The following is a 22,514-nucleotide window of genomic DNA, read 5'->3' as shown; positions in this document are numbered from 1 at the left end:
AAAAATAAGAAACCAGGAGATGGATAAAAATAGGGAAGCAAATAGGCAATTTAAACAAAGAAAACTCAAAGCGGCAAAAGGAGAATTAGAATGAGGTAAATAAGTCAAGTAAATGTGCATTAAGGATTGTTTAGTAGATTAAAATTTGGAAAGGAAGAATTGACAATCCAAAATGTATCAGAATTCAAGTTAAATAGAAAAATTGTCATTATGCCATGGTTAGAAAGTTAGAGGAAAGTAAAAAACAAATCAGAAAAGAGATTTTGAAAAGGTTAGTAATATTAGAATTTGAAAAAGAAGTTATTAAATTAAAATTAGTGAGTCAGTAAAATGTGGGTTAAGGTAAGTGGCATAAAGAAAATATTCCATATAACAAGGATTCACAATTATGACTAGAATTAACTCACAACCGAACAAGGAAAACAGGGTGATGTTGATTCAAAGAGGTATAAAGAAAGCAAGAATTGGAATCAGAATATCACAGATGCAGTTTATAAATCAGGAAATCAAAGAGGATAAGAAAGTCTACCATAGCATTCATGAAATGGTTTGGGTAGGGCAGAGGACAACAGAGTTTAGATTGCCAAACCAAAACATGAATGAAAACAATTCACAAAAAATTTGGGCAGCATTCCGGCTAAAATTGGATTGTCCCGGAAAATAAACAGCAAACAAGGCAGTTCATATGAATTAAAAACTTGCTGCAGTTATCTATAATTAATAGAAACAAGAAAAGTCAGATTAACAAACAGCAAATGCAGGAAATCACAGCATATGAACAAGGTCACAGGAACAGCAGAATTGCAGTTTTGATAAAACAGAAACATGAACAGTGCAAGTAAACAGACCTAGATCCACTATCCACAGCCTAAGCTACCTAACAACCTAAAAATCCACTACAGCATGCATATCTATCTATCCTAATTAAGAACAGAAATAGAAAAAAAATTGTAAAATAACTGCGAAGGACAGAAAGGCGGCGTTCATCGGAACCTGGTAGGCGTGAGGAGTAGAACGGGGTAAGAAAGCGGCTGGGTGGTGGCTGCGGTGGCGTCCGGCGTGGTGGCGGGGCACGGCGGCGGTGTGGCGGGAAGAATTGACAATCCAGAATGTATCAGAATTTCAAGTTAAATAGAAAAAAAATCATTAAGGGGGTCGGTGGCGGCGGCAATGGTGGCTAGGTGGTGGTTGAGAGAAGAGGAGGAAGAAAGGGAGAAGAGGGTTGGGGGGCTGCACGACTGATAGGGTTCGCGTGGCTGGGGGGTTATATTTTCAAATCCACGCGATCCCGTGTGGGACGCGGTCGCGTGGTGGGGTGAAAATGGGGGTGGCGCGATCGCGTGGGTCGCGCGATCGCGTCGCTGGACATTGTGCTAAATGCACGACTCCAGCACCGTTTCAGCGCAACTCTCTGTCTCCTTCTAGGGTGATGTGCAATCCATGCGACGCGATCGCATCTCTCACGCGGTCGCGTGGGATTGGTATTGTGCAAGTGACGCGATCGCATGGGCATGCAATCGCGTGGGCCAAATTGTGCAAAACGCACAAGGGCCGCATGATTCCAGCCTAACTTTCTGGACGTTGGATAATTACGCCAATCTCCGGGTCACGCGATCGCGTGGATGACGCGGTCGCGTGGGGCATGCGGTCGCGTCGTGCATCCCTTTTTTTTTTTGAATGCAGAATGCAATACTTAATGTGAATGCTATGCATGATTCCAGGTTTAATAAAATAAAAATAAAATTCAAAAACAAACAAAACAAAATAAAATTAAAATTGCAAAAGGAACGATCATACCATGGTGGGTTGTCTCCCACCTAGCACTTTTAGTTAAAGTCCTTAAGTTGGACGTTGGAAGGGCTTCCTGTTATAGTGGCTTGTGTTTAAATTCATCCAGAAATCTCCACCAGTGCTTGGAATGCCAATAGCCTCCGGGGTCCCAAACTAGGCATGTAAAGCTTCTGAGCAGCTTCAAACAAATTTTTAGGCTCCCAGGGTGACGAATGTCAGAATAGATTCCAGGATCCCAAGCCTTGTTTTTAAATCCGCCTCCATCTTTATCTATATGTTTCCATCCGGGCGGTTTAAAAAGTAGAATCTCACCATGGTGACCAAACGTTCTTCGTGATCCATGCAATGAAGCATGATACTAATCCGTGTACTTCGAGGTGAAGCGTGGAACCTTATTGAACCTTGTGCACCAACTCTGAGTACGAGCCATTTCCCTCTTACTCTTAAAGCCGCAAAGAGCTCTAAGCTGGCCATCTGTTTCAAGCAAACCATATTCAAGTGAATAAGCAAAGCTAAAGGTTAAGGATTGTACCCACTTGAAGCTTGTATTAGGTGGCAATGACCTTGGGGTAGGTGTTTCCGGTGGTTCTGTAAGTTCCATTCCCTTGTGCTCTTCTGTAAATTCCTCCACTTCCTTGCAGGGTTCTACAATTGTATCTATGTCCTGGTCAAAGTCTTCTATGTCTTCCTCATCACTTGAGTCATAGATTGGAGGTTGAGAAAAATCTACCTCCGCATCGTCTTTATATTCACTTGGGGAAGATTCTTCGATCTCAGAGAATTCACTTGCGGATGCAAGTTCATTACTAAGAGAATTTGACTTGTGACTATCATCATCAAGGGAATTTGTGTCCTGGATCATTCCGTCTGATTCTTCATGAACAACTTGCCTTGGGGATTGTACAATATCCTCCTTAGCATCAACTGTAGCGTCCTTGACGGAGTTCCCCTCAGTTTTGGATTCCCATGGAGGTTCAGCATCTCCTAGATCTTCAACCAACTCTTCTTCCTGAACAATGACAGCTTCTTCTACCTGTTCTAGTACGAATTCATTCTCTGTCTTGTCCACTGGAGTTTCTGGTATCTCCTTCATGCTACGCTCTTCGTTAGATTGTTCACATGGGGCTGTGGCTGATCCTTGTGTATTTGAGCATCTAGAAACCCATTGAATTACTTCTTGCTCCAGTTGTCGAATGGTTGTTTGAAATTTATTTACTATTTCCTTTAGGCGAACCTCTGCTTCTCGGGTTGCCGGACTTGGGCATGATACACAGAGAAGTGGTGGTGGTTGGGAGTGATTGGATTGGTACTGGGGTAAGGAAGGATCATATGGTGGCGAATGGTGAAGAGAAGTTTGTGCGTGTGGTGGTTCGAGGTTATGTTGAAAGGATGGTTTACATGCACGGGGTGGGGCTTGTTGGTAGTTACAAGGTTGTCCACCATATCTTTCAGCTAGGTATGCACGGTAGAATGGTCTTTGTCTAGGATATCTCGGAGGGTGTTGCTGCCAAAAGGGTTGATTAGATCCTCTTGGTTCCATCCATCCTTGATTGGTCTGACCTTGATGTGCGTTCCTGCTGTAACTTCTATTTCCTTCAGCAAAGTTAGAACCAAACTCAAAGCGAGAGGGGTGAGAATTCATGGTAGCAAATAAAGATAAAAAGGAAAAAACAAAAATAGAGAAACAAGCAAAAGAAAAATATTTACAATAACCAATAATAAGGCACACGTTAGCAGTTCCCCGGCAACGACGCCATTTTGATGAGAGAACTTTTGCGTGGTCTAGAAACTTGCGGATAAATCCTCGTTGCAAGTATAGTTTCTAAACCTTCAAAATTCCTTTCATACAAACGTTTTGGTTGTCACAAGTAACAAACCCCTTAAAAATTGTTAACCGAGTATTCAAACCTCGGGTCGTCTTCTCAAGGAACTGCAAGGAAGTATGTTCTTATTATTGGCTATAAGGGTTGCGATCGGAGTTTAGAAGGTGAGAAGCAAGTGATGACAAGTGAAGTAGATGGCAATTAAAATAAATAAATACTGTAAAGCAACTTTTGGCAAGGTAAGAGAAATTGGAAGTCCAACTTAGTTATCTCTCTCAACAATAATGAAAGTTGAATCTAAATTCCACTTAGTTAACCTTTACTAAAGCAAAGGAAAGTCAAGGGACTAATTAGTTTGACCTTCGAATCCTATTTATTTCCTAAGAAAAAGTTGGGATTGTTGAAGTTCAGTTCAATTAGCAAGATAGCGATTATCAATTATGCTGAGTTTAATAATGTTGAGTTACTGATTTCTTAACCAAGACCAAAAAGGGAAAAAGTAAAATTGTTGGAATAAAAATGTCCTTAGATGGAAAGCAATGGTAACACAAATTAAGAAGAAAACAATCAATAACTGAAATACCTCAAATAATCATTAATTCAAATCATAACATGGAAAAGGTTCATAAGTCAAGTTGGCAACATTTATAGGTATGAATAAAAGCATTAAAGTAAATATTAAACCTGGATTGAGAGTCACTCTTACAAACTAAGAGAAGTCCTAAATCCTAATCCTAATCCTAAGAGAGAGAGGAGATAACCTCTCTCAAACTAAATCTAAATCATGGAAAGTGAAAATTGGCGAGCTCCCTTTGAATGGATGCGTTCCCCCACTTCATAACCTCTGGTCTATGCCTTCTGGACTTGGATTTGGGCCAAAAAGGGCTTCAGAATTTGCTATGAGCGTTTTCTACAATTTCTGGTGCGTGGCCTCTGTCACGCGTCCGCGTGGGTCACGCGGTCGCGTCATTCGGAGCATTTCCTTGCCACGCGGTCGCGTCAGTCATGCGACCGCGTCATGTGCGTTCTGCTTAAGGCGCGCGGTCGCGTCAGTCATGCGACCGCATCGCTGCTGATTCACGCTTGGCACGCGATCGCGTCGTCCATGCGATCGCGTGGATACCAGTTTCTGCAAAACTCCGTTTCGCACTTTCCTTCCATTTTTTGTACGTTTCCTTTTCCATCCTTTAAGTCATTCTGTCTTAGAAAACCTGAAACTACTCAACACACTAATCACGGCATCGAATGGAAATAAAGGTAATTAAAATAATTAATTTTAAAACTTAGGAAACATGTTTTTCACATTCATCACATAATAAGGAAGGGAAAGTAAAACCATGCAATTAATATGAATAAGCGGGTGAAGGATTGAATAAATCACTCAAACTAAGCACAAAATAACTCATGAAATATGGGTTTATCAACCTCCCCACACTTAAACAATAGCATATCCTCATGCTAAATCCAAGGTAAAGAATAAGGTAAGGTTAAAGTGGTGGAATGTTATGCAATGCAACCTATTCTAAATGCACCTACCTGAATGAGTCATGCAAAATTAATAAAGCATTTTAGCAAATGAGATGGGAAATATTGTACAAACTTGCAAAACAATTAGTAATTTAAGCACAGATATATGCTGATGAGCTATTGAACCCTCACTGGATTTTGTGTTTACTCTCTAGTCACCCAGTGTTTATTGGGTTTATTCACTCTACTTTTCTTTTTTCATGAAATATGGGTTTATCAACCTCCCCACACTTAAACAATAGCATGTCCTCATGCTAAATCCAAGGTAAAGAATAAGGTAAGGTTAAAGTGGTGGAATGTTATGCAATGCAACCTATTCTAAATGCACCTACCTGAATGAGTCATGCAATTCCAATTTATCCACTCATATATAAAGCTTACATGTAGTCAAATTAATTCACATTCTTAAGGAGTCTGTTTCAATTTTTGTTTTTATCCCATGTGCATTGCTTTTATTTTGCATTGGGGAATTTTTTCGTATCCCCTTTTATTGAATGCTGAAAAATAACTTTTTTTTTTAATGGACATGGTAATTGAATCACTTTGATTTCTCATGAGCATGCTTCTCAAAATTTATTTTATTTCTTTTAACTTTTCTACCCTTTTATTTCTATCATCCATGTTCCCAATAGGTTTCCCACATTTTAATCTATTTATAATTTTCTATCTTAAGCTAACCAAGGATTCGACTTGGGATTTTATTTTGTTTTTCTGCTTAAGGCTAGTAGTGTGGCTAAATAGAATAAGAGGGATTTTAAGGGCTCAAGGGGGTGATGACAAGTCATCTTAGCCTATTTTAACTAGTCTTTTTCTTTTGTTTTCATTAGAATTATGCACTTTCTTGAGCTACAAGCAAGCCAATTAGGTAGATTTTCATGTTTCCTTTGATTTAATCAACCATGTATGAATTCATGCTATTTTATGAGGTTTTATACTATTATTGTCACATATTATGAAAGAATGAATATCTCATGATTTCAAGCATAGCTTTGATGTGTTTGGTTGATTAATGATAGGTGAAGAAAGCTTGGAGAAAGGTTGAAGCAAGAAGGAATAGCTAGGAGTAAAGAGAAGACAATGGAATAAGTGAAATTGAACCAGGAAGCAAAAAGCTGGACCTAAAGTTAGCATCAAACTTTTGCACAAACTTTTGGTTGAAAAGTTAGCCCCAACGTTAGCCCCCTAACTTTTGGGCTAACGTTGGAACTTGAAAATCACCCCTGGGCACCAAAAGTTTGCGCCAACGTTAGACCCCTAACTTTGAGGCTAATGTTGGCATGAAGAAAACCTCCCTGGGCACCAAAAGTTTGCGCCAACGTTAGCGCCAACGTTAGCCCCCTAACTTTGAGGCTAACGTTGGCACATGAAAATCACCCCTGGGCACCAAAAGTTTGCGCCAACGTTAGCCCCCTAACTTGGTGGCTAACGTTGGCGCCACAAGTGCACAAGGTAAGGCCAACGTTAGGGCCAAAGTTAGACCCCTAACTTTGGCACCAACGTTGGTATCAGCAGATTATGGTAGCTGATATGAAAAGTTGGAGCAAAAGTTAGACCTCTAACTTTTGCTCAAACTTTTGGTCCAACTTTTGCAAAACTCCAACCCGGTTCAATTGGTTCACTTTGGTTCTTCTCCAAACTTCAAGAGCAATCAACCAAGGCCTTTTTCAACCCAATTCCACCAAGAGCAAAGGCCCAACTCAAGGCTTGAAGATCATTTGAAGAAAGTGTATAAATAGGATAGAATTCAAGTTCTTCGGAGAGCTTTCTTTTGGAATTTTCATAATAGTTTTCGGAGAGCTTTTGATATTGAGTGATCTTTAATTTCTTTGTCTTGGGGAAGGAGAATACACTTCTCTTCCTCTCAGTTTTATTGCTTTCAATTTCAATTACAATTGTCTTGGATTTTTGGGTTGGAGAATTGAAGAAATTCTGTTTCAATCTCAACCTTGGATCTCACTGTTTGATTTACTGCTTGATTGAATTTTAATTTCTGTTAATTGCTCTTCATCAACTTTCTTTGAATTTCAATTACAATTTCTTGTTGGATCTAGGAAGGCATTGAGATCTAGACTTGGTTTTCTAGTCTCTGGGCCCTGAGATCTGAATTCCTAATTTACATTTTGTTTCTTACTTTTAATGTTCATTTACTTTACTGCTTCAAGATCCGATTCAACCCAAACCCTCTTCTACTTCTTTGCTTGATGCAATTTACTTTTCCTTGTTTAAATTCTGCAAATCCAATCCCCAATTCCCTTTACAATTCCAGCCGTTTACATTTCTTACATTTTAAGATTCCGCAATTTACATTTCTTGCATTCTAAGTTTCTGCTATTTAATTTCTTGTTTTTTAAGATTCAGCACTTTAATTCCCTGTTCTCTTTACTTCCATGCAATTTAATTTCTGCAAAGTACAAAACACTCAACCAAATCTTGATTCGCTTGACTAAATTAAACACTAAGCTAAAATTGCTCAATCCTTCAATCCCTGTGGGATCGACCTCACTCCCGTGAGTTTTTATTACTTGATACGACCCGGTACACTTGCCGGTTAGATTTGGGTGTTTTGGAGAAATTCGTTTCTTCCACAGAAATATCCCATCAGGGGGCTAACAAGGGTGATGTGAAAGGTAGGTTATTTTGGGGTAAGTGAGCTAAAATCAAATGATGGCCTCAATCATTCTTTTGGCATGTATCTATATTCTATAATTGGACATATAGATTAAAGCAAAGTAAAGAACATCAGAATAAAAAGAAACAAAACACACAGAAATGAAATTATGGTTTGAATAAAACCATACAATTAAGCTCAAGATTCACAGGCTGTGTGTTCTCTAACTCAAGCATTATATATCATTCATATATGTTATGCAGGTTTAGTTAAAAAATCCCATTATTCTCATAAAAAAATTATTTAGGGTAGCCTTTAAAGTTTCGATGTTCCTCCTTGATGAAATGTTGTCAACTTAACTATATGATGTAATGCTATATATACAAGGTTTATGGATTTAAATCTGTTATGTTCAATTTCCTAGCTTACTTCCTTTTTATATTTTTCAATTTAAACTATGCTATCTTATGCTAAAATGGGTAAACTATACTAATGAATCCACTAATAAGTCAAAATTGCAAACTAAACTAAATAACTAAAAATATGAACTAAAAATGCAAAATGCAAAAATAGAGTAAAAATACATAAAAGCAGCAATGCTCTGTGTCTGCAGCCTCTCTGACTGGATCGGGATCTCCGGATCTGCAGCCTCTATCTGGTGCGTAACCTCCTGATGTGGTGCAACCTGCTCTGTGTCTGCCTGCTGATGGGTCTCCTCCTGGAAATGAGTCTCCTCCTCCTCTGATGGCTCAGATGGTGTGTCGGGCTCAGAGGGGATGTCACCACCCTGTCGGATCATCAGCTTCAGATGCGAATAGCGTCACTGGCTGCGACGCTCCAGTCTCTCATACCGGCGCCGGTTACGGCGCTCCATCTGATCAAGCTGTCGGAATAGGCGGTGCACGAGGCGGTATACGGGCTCAGAGGCAGGTGGAGGTGCAGTAGTAGCAGCAGGGGCAGCAGTGGCAGCTGTGGATGAAGAGGGTCCAGAGGTCACACACCAAAAATTACAGAAAACGCTCCCAGCGATTTCTGAAGCCCTTTTTGGCCCAATTCCAAGTCCAGAAAGCACACATCAGAGGTTATGAAGTGGAGGAATGCATCCATTTAAAGGAGAGTCTCCAATTAGTTAGTATTCATGAATTAGATGTAGTTTTGAAGGGGAGGATCTCTCCTCTCTCTTTTAGGATTTAGATTTAGGATTTTATTCGCTTTCAGGATTATCTCTTTCTATCAGGTTCAACATTCCTTTTTATTTATCTTTTCAATTTAATTTATGAATTCTTCTATGTTACAGATTACTCTTTTGAATTAATGTTAATTGAGGTATTTCAGTTTATTATTGCTCTCCTTTAATTTATGTTACTGTTACGTCCCATCTGAAGGCATTTTTATTCCAGTAGATTTACTTTTCCCTTTTTGGTCTTGGTTAAGAAATCAGTAACTCAGGAGTTATCAAACTCAAACATGATTGATAATTGTTATCTTTGCTAATTGAATTGAACTTCAACAATCCCAATCTTTCCTTAAGGATTAACTAGGATTTGAGGATCTAACTAATTAGTCACTTGACTTTTCTTTACTTTAAGTAAAGACTAACTGAGTGGAATTAAGATTCAATCTTCATCATCATTGATAAGGGTAACTAGGATAGGACTTCTAATTTCTCATACCTTGCCAAAAGTTTATTTTACAGTTATTTATTTACTTTACAGTCTTTACTTAATTCAATAGCAATTTAAATTACTTGTTCCTTATCTTCAAAACCCCAATTTACAATCTCCATAACCAATAATAAGAACATACTTCCCTGCAGTTCCTTGAGAAGATGACCCGAGGTTTAAATACTTCAGTTATCAATTTATTTAGGAGTTTGTTACTTGTGACAACCAAACGTTTGTACGAAGAGATTTCTGTTGGTTTAGAGACTATATCTACAACACGACTATTTTTATAAAATTCTTTACTGGCAAAAATCCCAACGTCAGTCACCTTGCAAATCTCAGTCAGGCGGATTCAATTGATTATAGAGATTTAATAATTAAAAGATAAATAAAATATAAAATAAAGATAGTGATACTTATGTAATTCATTGGTTAGAATTTCAGATAAGCGTACAGAGATGCATTCGTTCCTCGTGAACCTCTGCTTTCCTATTGTCTTCATCCAATCATTCATACTCCTTTCTATGGCAAGCTGTATGTTAGGCATCACCGTTGTCAATGGCTACATCCTGTCCTCTCAGTGAAAATAGTCCAATGTGTTGTCACTGCATGGCTAATCATCTGTCGGTTCTCGATCATACTGGAATAGGATCCGTTGATCCTTTTGCGTCTGTCACTACGCCCAGCACTCGCGAGTTTAAAGCTCGTCGCAGCCATCCCTTCCCAGATCCTACTCGGAATACCACAGACAAGGTTTAGACTTTCCGGATCTCAAGAATGGCCGTCCATAGATTCTAACTTATACCACGAAGATTCTGATTAAGGAATCCCAGAGATACTCGTTCAATCTAAGGTAGAACGGAAGTGGTTGTCAGGCACGCGTTCATAGGTTGGGAATGATGATGACTGTCACGATCATCACATTCATATTGAGGTGTGAAAGAATATCTTAGAATCGGAATAAGCTTGAATTGAATAGAAAAACAATAGTACTTTGTATTAATTCATGAGGAACAGCAGAGCTCCACACCTTACTCTATGGTGTGTAGAAACTCTACCGTTGAAAATACATAAGAACAAGATCCAGGCATGGCCGAATGACCAGCCTCCCGAGGAGGGTTTAATCATCAAAACATGATCAAAAGATGTAAATACAATAGTAAAAGGTCCTATTTATATCAGACTAGTTACTAGGGTTTACAGAAATGAGTAAATGATGCAGAAATCCACTTCTGGGGCCCACTTGGTGTGTGCTTGGGCTGAGCATTGAGCTTTACACGTGTAGAGGCTTCTCTTGGAGTTGAACGCCAGTTTGTAACCTGTTTCTGGCGTTTAACTCCACTTTGCAACCTGTTTCTGGCGTTTAACTCCAGAATGCAGCATGGAACTGGCGTTGAACGCCAGTTTGCGTCATCTAAACTCGAGCAAAGTATGGACTATTATATATTACTGGAAAGCCCTGGATCTCTATTTTCCAACGGAATTAAGAGTGCGCCATTTGGAGTTCTGTAGCTTCAGAAAATCTACTTTGAATGCAGGGAGGTCAGAATCCAACAGCATCTGCAGTCCTTCTTCAACCTCTGAATCTGATTTTTGCTCAAGTCCCTCAATTTCAGCCAGAAATTATTGATTCTCCTAGTTCAGTATGTTGATTCTTGAACACAGCTACTTTATGAGTCTTGGTCGTAGCCCTAAGCACTTTGTTTTCTAGTATTACCACCGGATACATAAATGCCACAGACACATAACTGGGTGAACCTTTTCAGATTGTGACTCAGCTTTGCTAGAGTCCCCAATTAGAGGTGTCCAGGGTTCTTAAGCACACTCTTCTTTTTGCTTTGGACCTCGACTTTAACCGCTCAGTCTCAAGTTTTTGCTTGACACCTTCACGCCACAAGCACATGGTTAGGGACAGCTTGGTTTAGCCGCTTAGGCCAGGATTTTATTCCTTTAGGCCCTCCTATCCACTGATGCTCAAAGCCTTGGATCCTTTTTATTATCCTTGCCTTTTGGTTTTAAGGGCTATTGGCTTTTTGCTCTTGCCTTTTGGTTTAAAGAGCTTTTGGCTTTTTCTGCTTGCTTTTTTTTTCTTTCTTTTATATTTTTTTCGCATTTTTTTTCTTTTTTTTTCTGCAAGCTTTTGTATTCACTGCTTTTTCTTACTTTAAGAATCAATTTTATGATTTTTTAGATTATCAAATAACATGTCTCCTTTTTCATCATTCTTTCAAGAGCCAACATATTTAACATTCATAAACAACAATTTCAAAAGACATATGCACTGTTCAAGCATTCATTCAGAAAACAAAAAGTATTGTCACCACATCAAAATAATTAAACTAGTTTCAAGGATGAATTCGAAACCATGTACTTCTTGTTCTTTTGTAATTAAAGCAGTTTTCATTTAAGAGAGGTGATGGATTCATATTCATAACTTTAAGGCATAGACACTTAGACACTAGTGATCATATAGTAAAGACACAAACATAAATAAAACATAAAGCTCAAAAATCGAAAAACAGTAAAATAAATAGACAAGGAGATTAAGGAGTGAGTCCACCTTAGTGAGGATGGCGTCTTCCTCTTCTTGAAGAACCAATGGTGCTTTTGAGCTCCTCTATGTCTCTTCCTTGCCTTTGTTGCTCCTCCCTCATAGCTCTTTGATCTTCTCTAATCTCATGGAGGATGATGGAGTGCTCTTGGTGCTCCACCCTTAGTTGTCCCATGTTGGAACTTAATTCTCCTAGGGAAGTGTTGATTTGCTCCCAATAGTTTTGTGGAGGAAAGTGCATCCCCTGAGGCATCTCAGGGATTTCATGGTGGGGAATTTCCTCATGCTCTTGATGAGGTCCATAATTTCTTGTTTGCTCCATCCTTTTCTTAGTGATGGGCTTGTCCTCTTCAATGAGGATGTCTCCCTCTATGTCAATTTCAGTCGAATTACAGAGGTGGCATATGAGGTGAGGAAAGGCTAACCTTGCCCAAGTGGAGGACTTGTCAGCCACCTTGTAAAGTTCTTGAGGTATAATCTCATGAACTTCCACCTCCTCTCCAAGCATGATACTATGGATCATGATGGCCCGGTCTATAGTAACTTCAGACCGGTTATTAGTAGGAATGATTGAGCGTTGAATGAACTCTAGCCATCCCCTAGCCACTGGTTTGAGGTCATGCCTTCTTAATTGAACCGGCTTACCTCTTGAGTCAATTTTCCATTGAGCTCCTTCCTCACATATGTCCATGAGGACTTGGTCCAACCTTTGATCAAAGTTAACCCTTCTTGTGTAGGGGCGTGCATTCTTTTTCATCATTGGCAAGTTGAACGCCAGCCTTACATTTTTCGGACTGAAGTCTAAGTATTTCCCCCGAACCATGGTAAGCCAATGCTTTGGATTTGGGTTCACACTTTGATCATGGTTCCTAGTGATCCATGCATTTGCATAGAACTCTTGAACCATTAGGATCCCGACTTGTTGAATGGGGTTGGTGAGAACTTCCCAACCTCTTCTTCGAATCTCATGTCGGATCTCCGGATACTCATTCTTTTTTAGCTTGAAAGGAACCTCAGGGATCACTTTCTTCTTGGCCACAACTTCATAGAATTGGTCTTGATGGACCTTTGAGATGAATCTCTCCATCTCCCATGAGTCAGAGGTGGAAGTAATTGCCTTCCCTTTCCTCTTTCTAGAGGTTTCTCTGGCCTTAGGTGCCATAAATGGTTATGGAAAAACAAAAAGCTACGCTTTTACCACACCAAACTTAAAATGTTTGCTCGTCCCCGAGCAAAAGAAGAAAGAAAGTAGTAGTAGAAGAAGAAGAATGGAGGAGATGGGGGAAGAAGATGTATTCGGCCAAGGAGAAGAAGAGAGGGTTGTGTTGTGTGAAAATGAAGAAGGAGTGAAGGGTTTATATAGGAGTGGGGGTGTAGGGTTCGGCCATTAGGGTTGGGTTTGGGAGGGAAATTAGTTTGAATTTTGAAGGTAGGTGTGGTTTATGGGGAAAAGAGGATGGATGTGAGTGGTGAAGAGGTGATGGGGAAGAGTGATTGAGGTGATTGGTGAAGGGTATTTGGAGAAGAGAGTTATGAAAAGGTGTGAAGAGGAGACAGATCTTAAGGGGATCATGTGGGGTCCACAGATCAAGTGGGGTCAAGGACTTAACATCCCTGCTCCAATTAGGCGTGTAAAACGCCTTTGCTGTGCAATCCTGGCGTTTAACACCAGACTGCTACCTGTTTCTGGCGTTAAACACCCAAATGTAGCTTGTTTCTGGCGTTTAACGCCAGGCAGATACTTGTTTCTGGCGTTAAACGCCAGCTTGGTGCCTGTTTCTGGCGTTAGACGCCAGACAGATGCTTGTTTCTGGCGTTTAAATGCCAGACTGCTCTCCTCCAGGGTGTGCTATTTTCAATGCTATTTTTCATTCTATTTTTGATTGTTTAGTAGTTTTTGTGACTCCACATGATCATCAACCTAATAAAATACGAAATAACAAAAAGAAAATAAAATAGATAACATTGGGTTGCCTCCCAACAAGCGCTTCTTTAATGTCAATAGCTTGACAGTGAGCTCTCATGGAGCCTCACAGATAATCAGAGCAAGGTTGGAACCTCCTAACACCAAACTTAGAGTTTGAATATGGGGGTTCAACACCAAACTTAGAGTTTGACTGTGGGGGCTTTGGTTGACTCTACAGTAAGAGAAGCTTTTCATGCTTCCTCTTCATGGTTACAGAAGGAGATCCTTGAGTCTTAAACACAAGGTTATCCTCATTCAGTTGAAGAACCAATTCTCCTCTGTCCACATCAATCACAACTCATGTTGTGGCTAGGAAGGGTCTTCCAAGGATGATGGATTCATCCTCATCCTTCCCAGTGTCTAGGATTATGAAATCAGCAGGGATGTAAAGGCTTCAACCTTTACTAACACGTCCTCTACTTGTCCATAAGCCTATTTTCTTGAGTTGTCTGCCATCTCTATTGAGATTCTGGTAGCTTGCACCTCAAAGATCCCAAGTTTCTCCATTACAGAGAGTGGCATTAAGTTTATTCCTGACCCCAGGTCACACAGAGCCTTCTCAAAGGTCATGATGCTTATGGTACAGGGTATTAAGAATTTGCCAGGATCCTGTTTCTTTTGAGGTTATTTCTGCCTATCCAATGCATTCAGTTCATTGGTGAGCAAGGGAGGTTCATCTTCCCAAGTCTCATTACCAAATAATTTAGCATTCAGCTTCATGATTGCACCAAGGTACTTAACAACTTGCTCTTCAGTAATGTCTTCATCCTCTTCAGAGGAAGAATACTCATCAGAGCTCATGAAGGGTAGAAAGAGGTTCAATGGAATCTCTATGGTCTCCAGATGAGCCTCAGATTCCTTTGGTTTCTCAAAGGGGAACTCCTTATTGGTCACTGGACGTCCCAGGAGGTCTTCCTCACTAGGATTCACGTTCTCCTCTTCCCTTGTAGGTTCGGCCATGATGGTCAAATCAATGGCCTTGCACTCTCTCTTTGGATTCTCTTCTGTATTGCTTGGGAGAGTACTAGGAGGAGTTTCAGTGACTCTTTTACTCAGCTGGCCCACTTGTGCCTCCAAATTTCTAATGGAGGACCTTGTTTCATTCATGAAACTTACAGTGGCCTTAGATAGATCAGAGACTATGGTTGCTAAGCTGGATGGATTCTGCTCAGAATTCTCTGTCTGTTGCTGAGTGGATGATGGAAAAAGCTTGCTATTGCTAAACCTGTTTCTTCCACCATTATTAAAGCCTTGTTGAGGCTTTTGTTGATCCTTCCATGAGAAATTTGGATGATTTTTCCATGAGGGATTATAGGTGTTTCCATAGGGTTCACCCATTGTTAATTAAAAAAGAAGTTTTAGAAAAAGGGGAAGTTGATTTTCGAAAATTAGAGAGAGAGAATTAGTTAGGTAGTTTTGAAAAAGATATGATTGAAACAAAAGGATAGGATTAATTGAAAAAGATTTGAAAATTAATTTTGAAAAGATAAGAAGTTAGAAAAGATTTTGAAATTGATTTTGAAAAAGATATGATTGAAACTTAATTTGAAAAAGATTTGAAAGAGAAATTTGAAAAGATTTTATTTTTGAAATCAAAATTGATTACTTGACTAACAAGAAACTAAAAAGATATGATTCTAAAGTTTAAAGATTGAACCTTTCTTATTAGGCAAGTAACAAACTTAAAAATTTTGAATCAATCACATTAATTGTTAGCATTAATTTCGAAAATATGAAATAAAAATAAGAAAAAGATTTTGAAAATCAATTTAAAAATTTCGAAAATATTAAGAAAAGTGAAAAAGATTTGATTTTTTTTTGAAAAAGATTTGAAAAAGATAGAATTTTTAAATTGAAAATTTGATTTGACTCATAAGAAACAACTAGATTTTTAAAAATTTTGAAAAAGTCAACTCAAATTTTCGAAAATTTATGAGAGAAAGAGGGAAAGATATTTTTTTTATTTTTGAATTCTTAATGATGAGAGAGAAAAACACAAAAAAGACACAATGCATGGAAATTTTAGATCAAAACACATGATGCATGCAAGAACACTTTGAATGTCAAGATGAACACCAAGAACACTTTGAAGATCATGATGAACATCAAGAACTTATTTTTGAAAAATTTTCAAGAAAAGAGAACATGCAAGACACCAAACTTAGAAAAATTTTTAAATTTTAGACACTAACAAATTGAAAATGCATATGAAAAACAAGAAAAGACACAAAAGAAGAAAAATTAAAGATCAAACATAGAAAATCATCAAGAACAACTTGAAGATCATGAAGAACAAGAAAGAAGCTTAATGCATGTGTTCTTCGAAAATTTAAGAAAAGTTAAAAGCATGAAATTGACATCAAACTTACAATTAGACACTAGACTCAAACAAGAAACATCAAATTATTTTTGATTTTATGATTTTGTTAATTAATTTTTTTTTGTATTTTTCAAAAATAAGAAATAAATAAAAAAAGCTTAAAAATAAAATAAAATTACCTAATATGAGCAACAAGATGAACCGTCAGTTGTCCAAACTCGAACAATCCCCGGCAACGGCGCCAAAAACTTGGTGCGCGGAAATCATGACGGTTCCATTCCTTGGTAACGGCGCTAAAAACTCAATACGCACATTCATGAACTTAGTTCTTTATCACAACTTCGCACAACTAACCAGCAAGTGCACTAGGTCGTCCAAGTAATAAACCTTACGTGAGTAAGGGTCGATCCCACGGAGATTGTCGGCTTGAAGCAAGCTATGGTCACCTTGCAAATCTCAGTCAGGCGGATTCAATTGATTATAGAGATTTAATAATTAAAAGATAAATAAAATATAAAATAAAGATAGTGATACTTATGTAATTCATTGGTGAGAATTTCAGATAAGCGTATAGAGATGCATTCGTTCCTCCTGAACCTCTGCTTTCCTATTGTCTTCATCCAATCATTCATACTCCTTTCTATGGAAAGCTGTATGTTAGGCATCACCATTGTCAATGGCTACATCCTGTCCTCTTAGTGAAAATGGTCCAATGCACTGTCACTGCATGGCTAATCATCTGTCGGTTCTCGATCATACTGGAATAGGATCCATTGATCCTTTTGCGTCTGTCACTACGCCCAGCACTCGCGAGTTTGAAGCTCGTCACAGCCATCCCTTCCCAGATCCTACTCGGAATACCACAGACAAGGTTTAGACTTTCCGGATCTCAAGAATGGCCATCCATGGATTCTAACTTATACCACGAAGATTCTGATTAAGGAATCCCAGAGATACTCGTTCAATCTAAGGTAGAACGGAAGTGGTTGTCAGGCACGCGTTCATAGGTTAGGAATGATGATGACTGTCACGATCATCACATTCATATTGAGGTGCGAATGAATATCTTAGAATCGGAATAAACTTGAATTGAATAGAAAAATAATAGTACTTTGTATTAATTCATGAGGAACAGCAGAGCTCCACACCTTACTCTATGGTGTGTAGAAACTCTGCCGTTGAAAATACATAAGAACAAGGTCCCGGCATGGCTGAATGACCAGCCTCCCGAGGAGGGTTTAATCATCAAAACATGATCAAAAGATGTAAATACAATAGTAAAAGGTCCTATTTATATCAGACTAGTTACTAAGGTTTACAGAAATGAGTAAATGATGCAGAAATCCACTTCTGGGGCCCACTTGGTGTGTTCTTGGGCTGAGCATTGAGCTTTACACATGTAGAGGCTTCTTTTGGAGTTGAACGCCAGTTTGTAACCTGTTTCTGGCGTTTAACTCCACTTTGCAACCTATTTCTGGCGTTTAACTCCAGAATGCAGCATAGAACTGGCGTTGAACGCCAGTTTGCGTCATCTAAACTCGGGCAAAGTATGGACTATTATATATTGCTGGAAAGCCCCGGATGTCTACTTTCCAACGCAATTAAGAGCGCGCCATTTGAAGTTCTGTAGCTCCAGAAAATCCACTTTGAGTGCAGGGAGGTCAGAATCCAACAGCATCTGCAGTCCTTCTTCAACCTCTGAATCTGACTTTTGCTCAAGTCCCTCAATTTCAACCAGAAATTACCTGAAATCACAAAAAAACACACAAACTCATAGTAAAGTCCAGAAATGTGAATTTTATTTAAAAACTAATAAAAATATACTAAAAACTAACTAAATCGTACTAAAAATTATGTAAAAACAATGCCAAAAAGCGTATAAATTATCCACTCATCAACTACCATATCCTTATTTCTGAAATTTTGAAAAGTGGCTAATTCATAATTTCAAGTTGAATCGCAAATAACACAAGTAAGAATAGGGCAAAAATTTTCAATTTCCTCCCAAATTGATCTTAATTTCGTAAAGAAAGAAGTGACAGTAAGATCACCTTGGTGAGATGCATAGAGTTTCTCATGAAGTTGTGCTTTCACAGATCTTGCCATAGATCTGAAGCCATGGTCCTCCAAATGACGCTCTTATGCATTTTGGGATTGAGAGACAAATTTATCCAATAAAGAATATAGGTGTTGCACCTGTCCCAAGCGGTGAATGAAGCATCATCTTGCAAGTTTCGATAACGATCCATCGATAAATTGAATCTTGTTATTGGATTGTTAGCCACATGGATCTGGACCACCCGGTATAATTCTGGGGTGTGAGGCTGAAATTGATGAGTGTAGTTGGTGTGAAATTTAAAGTCCACAAACTAACCGGCAAGTGCACCGGGTCATAGCAAGTAATACCTCAGGTGAGTGAGGGTCGATCCCACGAGGATTGATGAATCAAGCAACAATATTTGAGTGATTGGCTTAGTCAGACAAACAGAAAATGGTGTTTTAAGAGTTCAAAAGCATTAACAGTAAATCAGAGAATCAAAAAGCAACAGTAAACAAGTTATGAAATATATATGGAGAACACAGTTAAGGCTTTAGAGTTATCTATTTTGCGGATTGACTTTTCTTACTAACTATTTTAATCATGCAAGATTTAATTCATGGCAAACTATATGTGACTAAACCCTAATTCCTTAGACCTTTTTTGTCTCCTCTAACCTTCATCAACCGCCAATTTCTTGGTCACTTGATTCGAATTAGAGGGTTAAGTTCAATTCTAGTTTATATGCCACAAAAACCCTAATTAACCAAATATAAGAAGATTATATGTCACGTATCCCGTTAAGTTCAGATAATTAGAAATTTAGGAGAAATTGTTTTCAAGCTGTTGTTCAAGTAAAGAGATTTTCCAAGTTATACAAGAACTCAATTAGAACAAGGGTCATTGAAAGAGCAAAACCCTCGCGCGATCTAGAATTTTCACAAATAAATTCCCGTTGCAAGTATAGCTTCTAGACCGACAAGAATTCCTTTCTTACAAAAGTTTGGTTGTCACAAGTAACAAACCCAATAAAATTTATAAACCAAAGTATTTAAACCTCGGGTCGTCTTCTCGAGGAATTGCAGGGAAGTATGATGTATTATTGGTTATGGAAAACAGTATTTTTGGGTTTTGAAAAGGGTTTGAACAAGAGAAATAAATTGCAGGAATTAGTAAATCAATAACTAAGAAAACTCTTGGCAAGGTATGAAAATTTGGAAGTCCTATCCTAGTTATCCTTATCGATGGTGATGAGAATTGAGTTTTAATCCCAATTAGTTAACCTTTACTAAAGCAAAGGAAAGTCAAGTGGCTTAATTAGTTTGATCTTCAGGTCCTAGCCAATTCCTAAGAAAGGACTAGAGTTATTGGAATTCAATTCAATTAGCAAAAATAATAATTATCAATCATGATAAGTTTGATAACTCAAGAGTCTCCAATCAATCAACGAAAGCCAAGATTATAAAGAGCTAAATAAAAATCATAAATCTGAAATACCTCAATTGCATTAATAAAAGAAAATCAATCTGAACATAAAGAGTTCATAAGCCAATTTGGCAACATAAGTCAGATACGAATGAAAGCATTAGAATAAATAAAAATATAAAAGGAATATTGAACCTGATAAAGAGTTGAAATCCTAAATCCTTTAAGAGGAATCCTAATCCTAAAACCTAAGAGAGAAGAGAGAACCTCTCTCTCTAAAAACTACATCTAAATTATGAAAAGTGAATAATGGAAGACCTCCCTTATGAATGGATGCATTCCCCCACTTTATAGCCTCTAATCTGTGTTTTCTGAACTTGGATCTGGGCCAAAAGGGTTTCAGAAATCGCTGGGGGAGTTTTCTGCAGTTTCTGCACGTGGCGTACTGTCACGCGTACGCGTGGGTCACGCGTTCGCGTCATCTGGAGTTTTTTCTGGTCACGCGTACGCATCAGTTGCGCGTCTGCTTCGTATGTGTTTCGCTCAAGTCTCGCGTCCGCGTCGTCCATGCGTTCGCGTCGCTTGCATTTTACGACAGGCACGCGGTCGCGTCGTCCATGCATTCGCGTGGTTGGCTTTTCTTCAAAACTCCATTTTTATTCTTTCCTTCCATTTTTGTATGTTTTCTTTCTGTCCTCTAAGCCATTCCTGCCCTATGAAACCTGAAAATACTCAACACACAGATCACGGCATCGAATGGTAATAAAGGATAAATAAATTTTAATATTTCTAAAGCATAGGAAACATGTTTTCACTTATGTCATATCACAAGGAGGGAATTACAAAACCATGCAAATTCATATGAATAAGTGGGTGAAGACTTGATAAAAACATTAATTTCAGTACAAGATAAATCACAAAATGGTGGTTTATCAACCTCCCCATACTTAAACATTAGCATGTCCTCATGCTAAATCCAAGAGAAAGAGTAAGGCAAAGTGGTGGAATTTCATGCAATGCAATCTATTCTAAATGCAACTACCTAAATGAATCATGAAATTCTAATTATTATCCACCTATGTATATATAAAGCTTACATGCGGTTAGTTTATTTCATATTTTCAAGGAATCATATATGTACAAGTAAGGCCAAACCAAATTAAAACATGTTCACAATTGAGTTGGGTTAAATTTTTTTCACAAACTTGCAAGACAATTAACAATTTAAACATAGATATATGGGAATGAGCTATTGAACCCTCACTGAATTTTTGTGTTTACTCTCTAGTCACTCAGTGTTTATTGGGTTAATCACTCTATTCTTTTTCTATCCTTGCTTTCTAAAACTTTGTTCTTCATCTAACCAATCAACAAATATTGAATACAGACATACAAAAATCATGAGGTCTTTTTCAAGGTTGTAATGGGGCCAAGGTAAAGGTAAGGGTATACATATAAGGCTAAGTGAGCTAACAAAGTGAATGCTTGATTAGTCTAAGATTTCACCTAACATATACATACTTTATATAATTTTAAAGTGCTTTACCTAGCTACCCAAACTTCTTCCCACTTTTGTGTTACATGCTCATGTATCTTTTAAATTTTGTCACATATGCATTGATTCTTTTATTTTGTATTGGGGGTAATTTTTGTATCCCCTTATTTAATTACTAAAATATAAAAAAAATTGAATGTACATGGTAATTTAATTAATTTGAATTCACATGAGCATGCTTCCCAAATTTTCAAATAACTTATTCAATTTTAATTTTCCACTTTTTCTATCATTCCATGTTCCCATAAAATTCCCCACATTTAAATTGTACACAATATCTATCTTAAGTTAATCAAGGATTCACTTGGGTTAATTTTAATTTGTTTTTCTGCTTAAGGCTAGTAATGTGGTTATAGAACAAGAGGGGATTAAAAAGCTCAAGAGGGCTAACAAGGGTGATGTAAAAGGTAGGCTAAATTGGGATAAGTGAGGAAAAATTCAAACGATGGCCTCAATCATCTCTTGGTATGTATCTATATTCTATATTGGACATATAGATTAAAACAAAGTAAAGAACACCAGAATGAAAAAGAAGGGAAAAACACACATGAATGAAATTTATGGTTTGAATGTAACCATACAATTAAGCTCAAAACTCACAGGCTATGTGTTCTTTTGACTCAAAAACCATATATCAGTTATGTATGTCATGCAAGTAGAAATCAAGAGTTCCCATTATTCTCAATGTAAATCTTAGGGTGGCCCTTAAAATCTTAGTGTTCCTCCTTGAAGAAATATTGTTAACTAACTAACATGCAATGCTATATATACAAGGTGTATGGATGTTTGATTCTGTTAAAGTTTCTAGTTTACTTCTTTTTATTTTCAATTAAATCAAACTATTATATGCTAAAAGGGTAAACTATACTAAGTAATCCACATATTCTATAACTAATAAGTTTAGAATTGCAAACTAAACTAAATGTCTAAGATATAAACTAAAGTGCAAAATGCGGAAATAAAGTAAAAATACAGCAAAAGAACAATGTGCAAGTACTGAAAAATAAAAATAAAAATAAAAATACAGAAAAATAAACAAAATAAGATAGAAGAGTCTGTAGTGGTTCACCAAAAAGATAAGCCAGGGATGGCGACCTCCCCACACTTAAAAGATAGCATCGAGGATCAAGCTAGGTGTGAAGAAGGGTCATCACCGGAAGGATGGGCTGCTGGAGTCTCAGTGGTGGCCTGAAGGTCTACAGACTGGATAAGTGTAGGAGGATCTGTCTGCTGCAGTGGAGGCTCT

Source organism: Arachis ipaensis, chromosome B03 (genome assembly GCF_000816755.2).
Source record: "Arachis ipaensis cultivar K30076 chromosome B03, Araip1.1, whole genome shotgun sequence".
In the NCBI taxonomy this organism is placed as follows: domain Eukaryota; kingdom Viridiplantae; phylum Streptophyta; class Magnoliopsida; order Fabales; family Fabaceae; genus Arachis; species Arachis ipaensis.
This window is presented reverse-complemented; position numbering follows the sequence as displayed.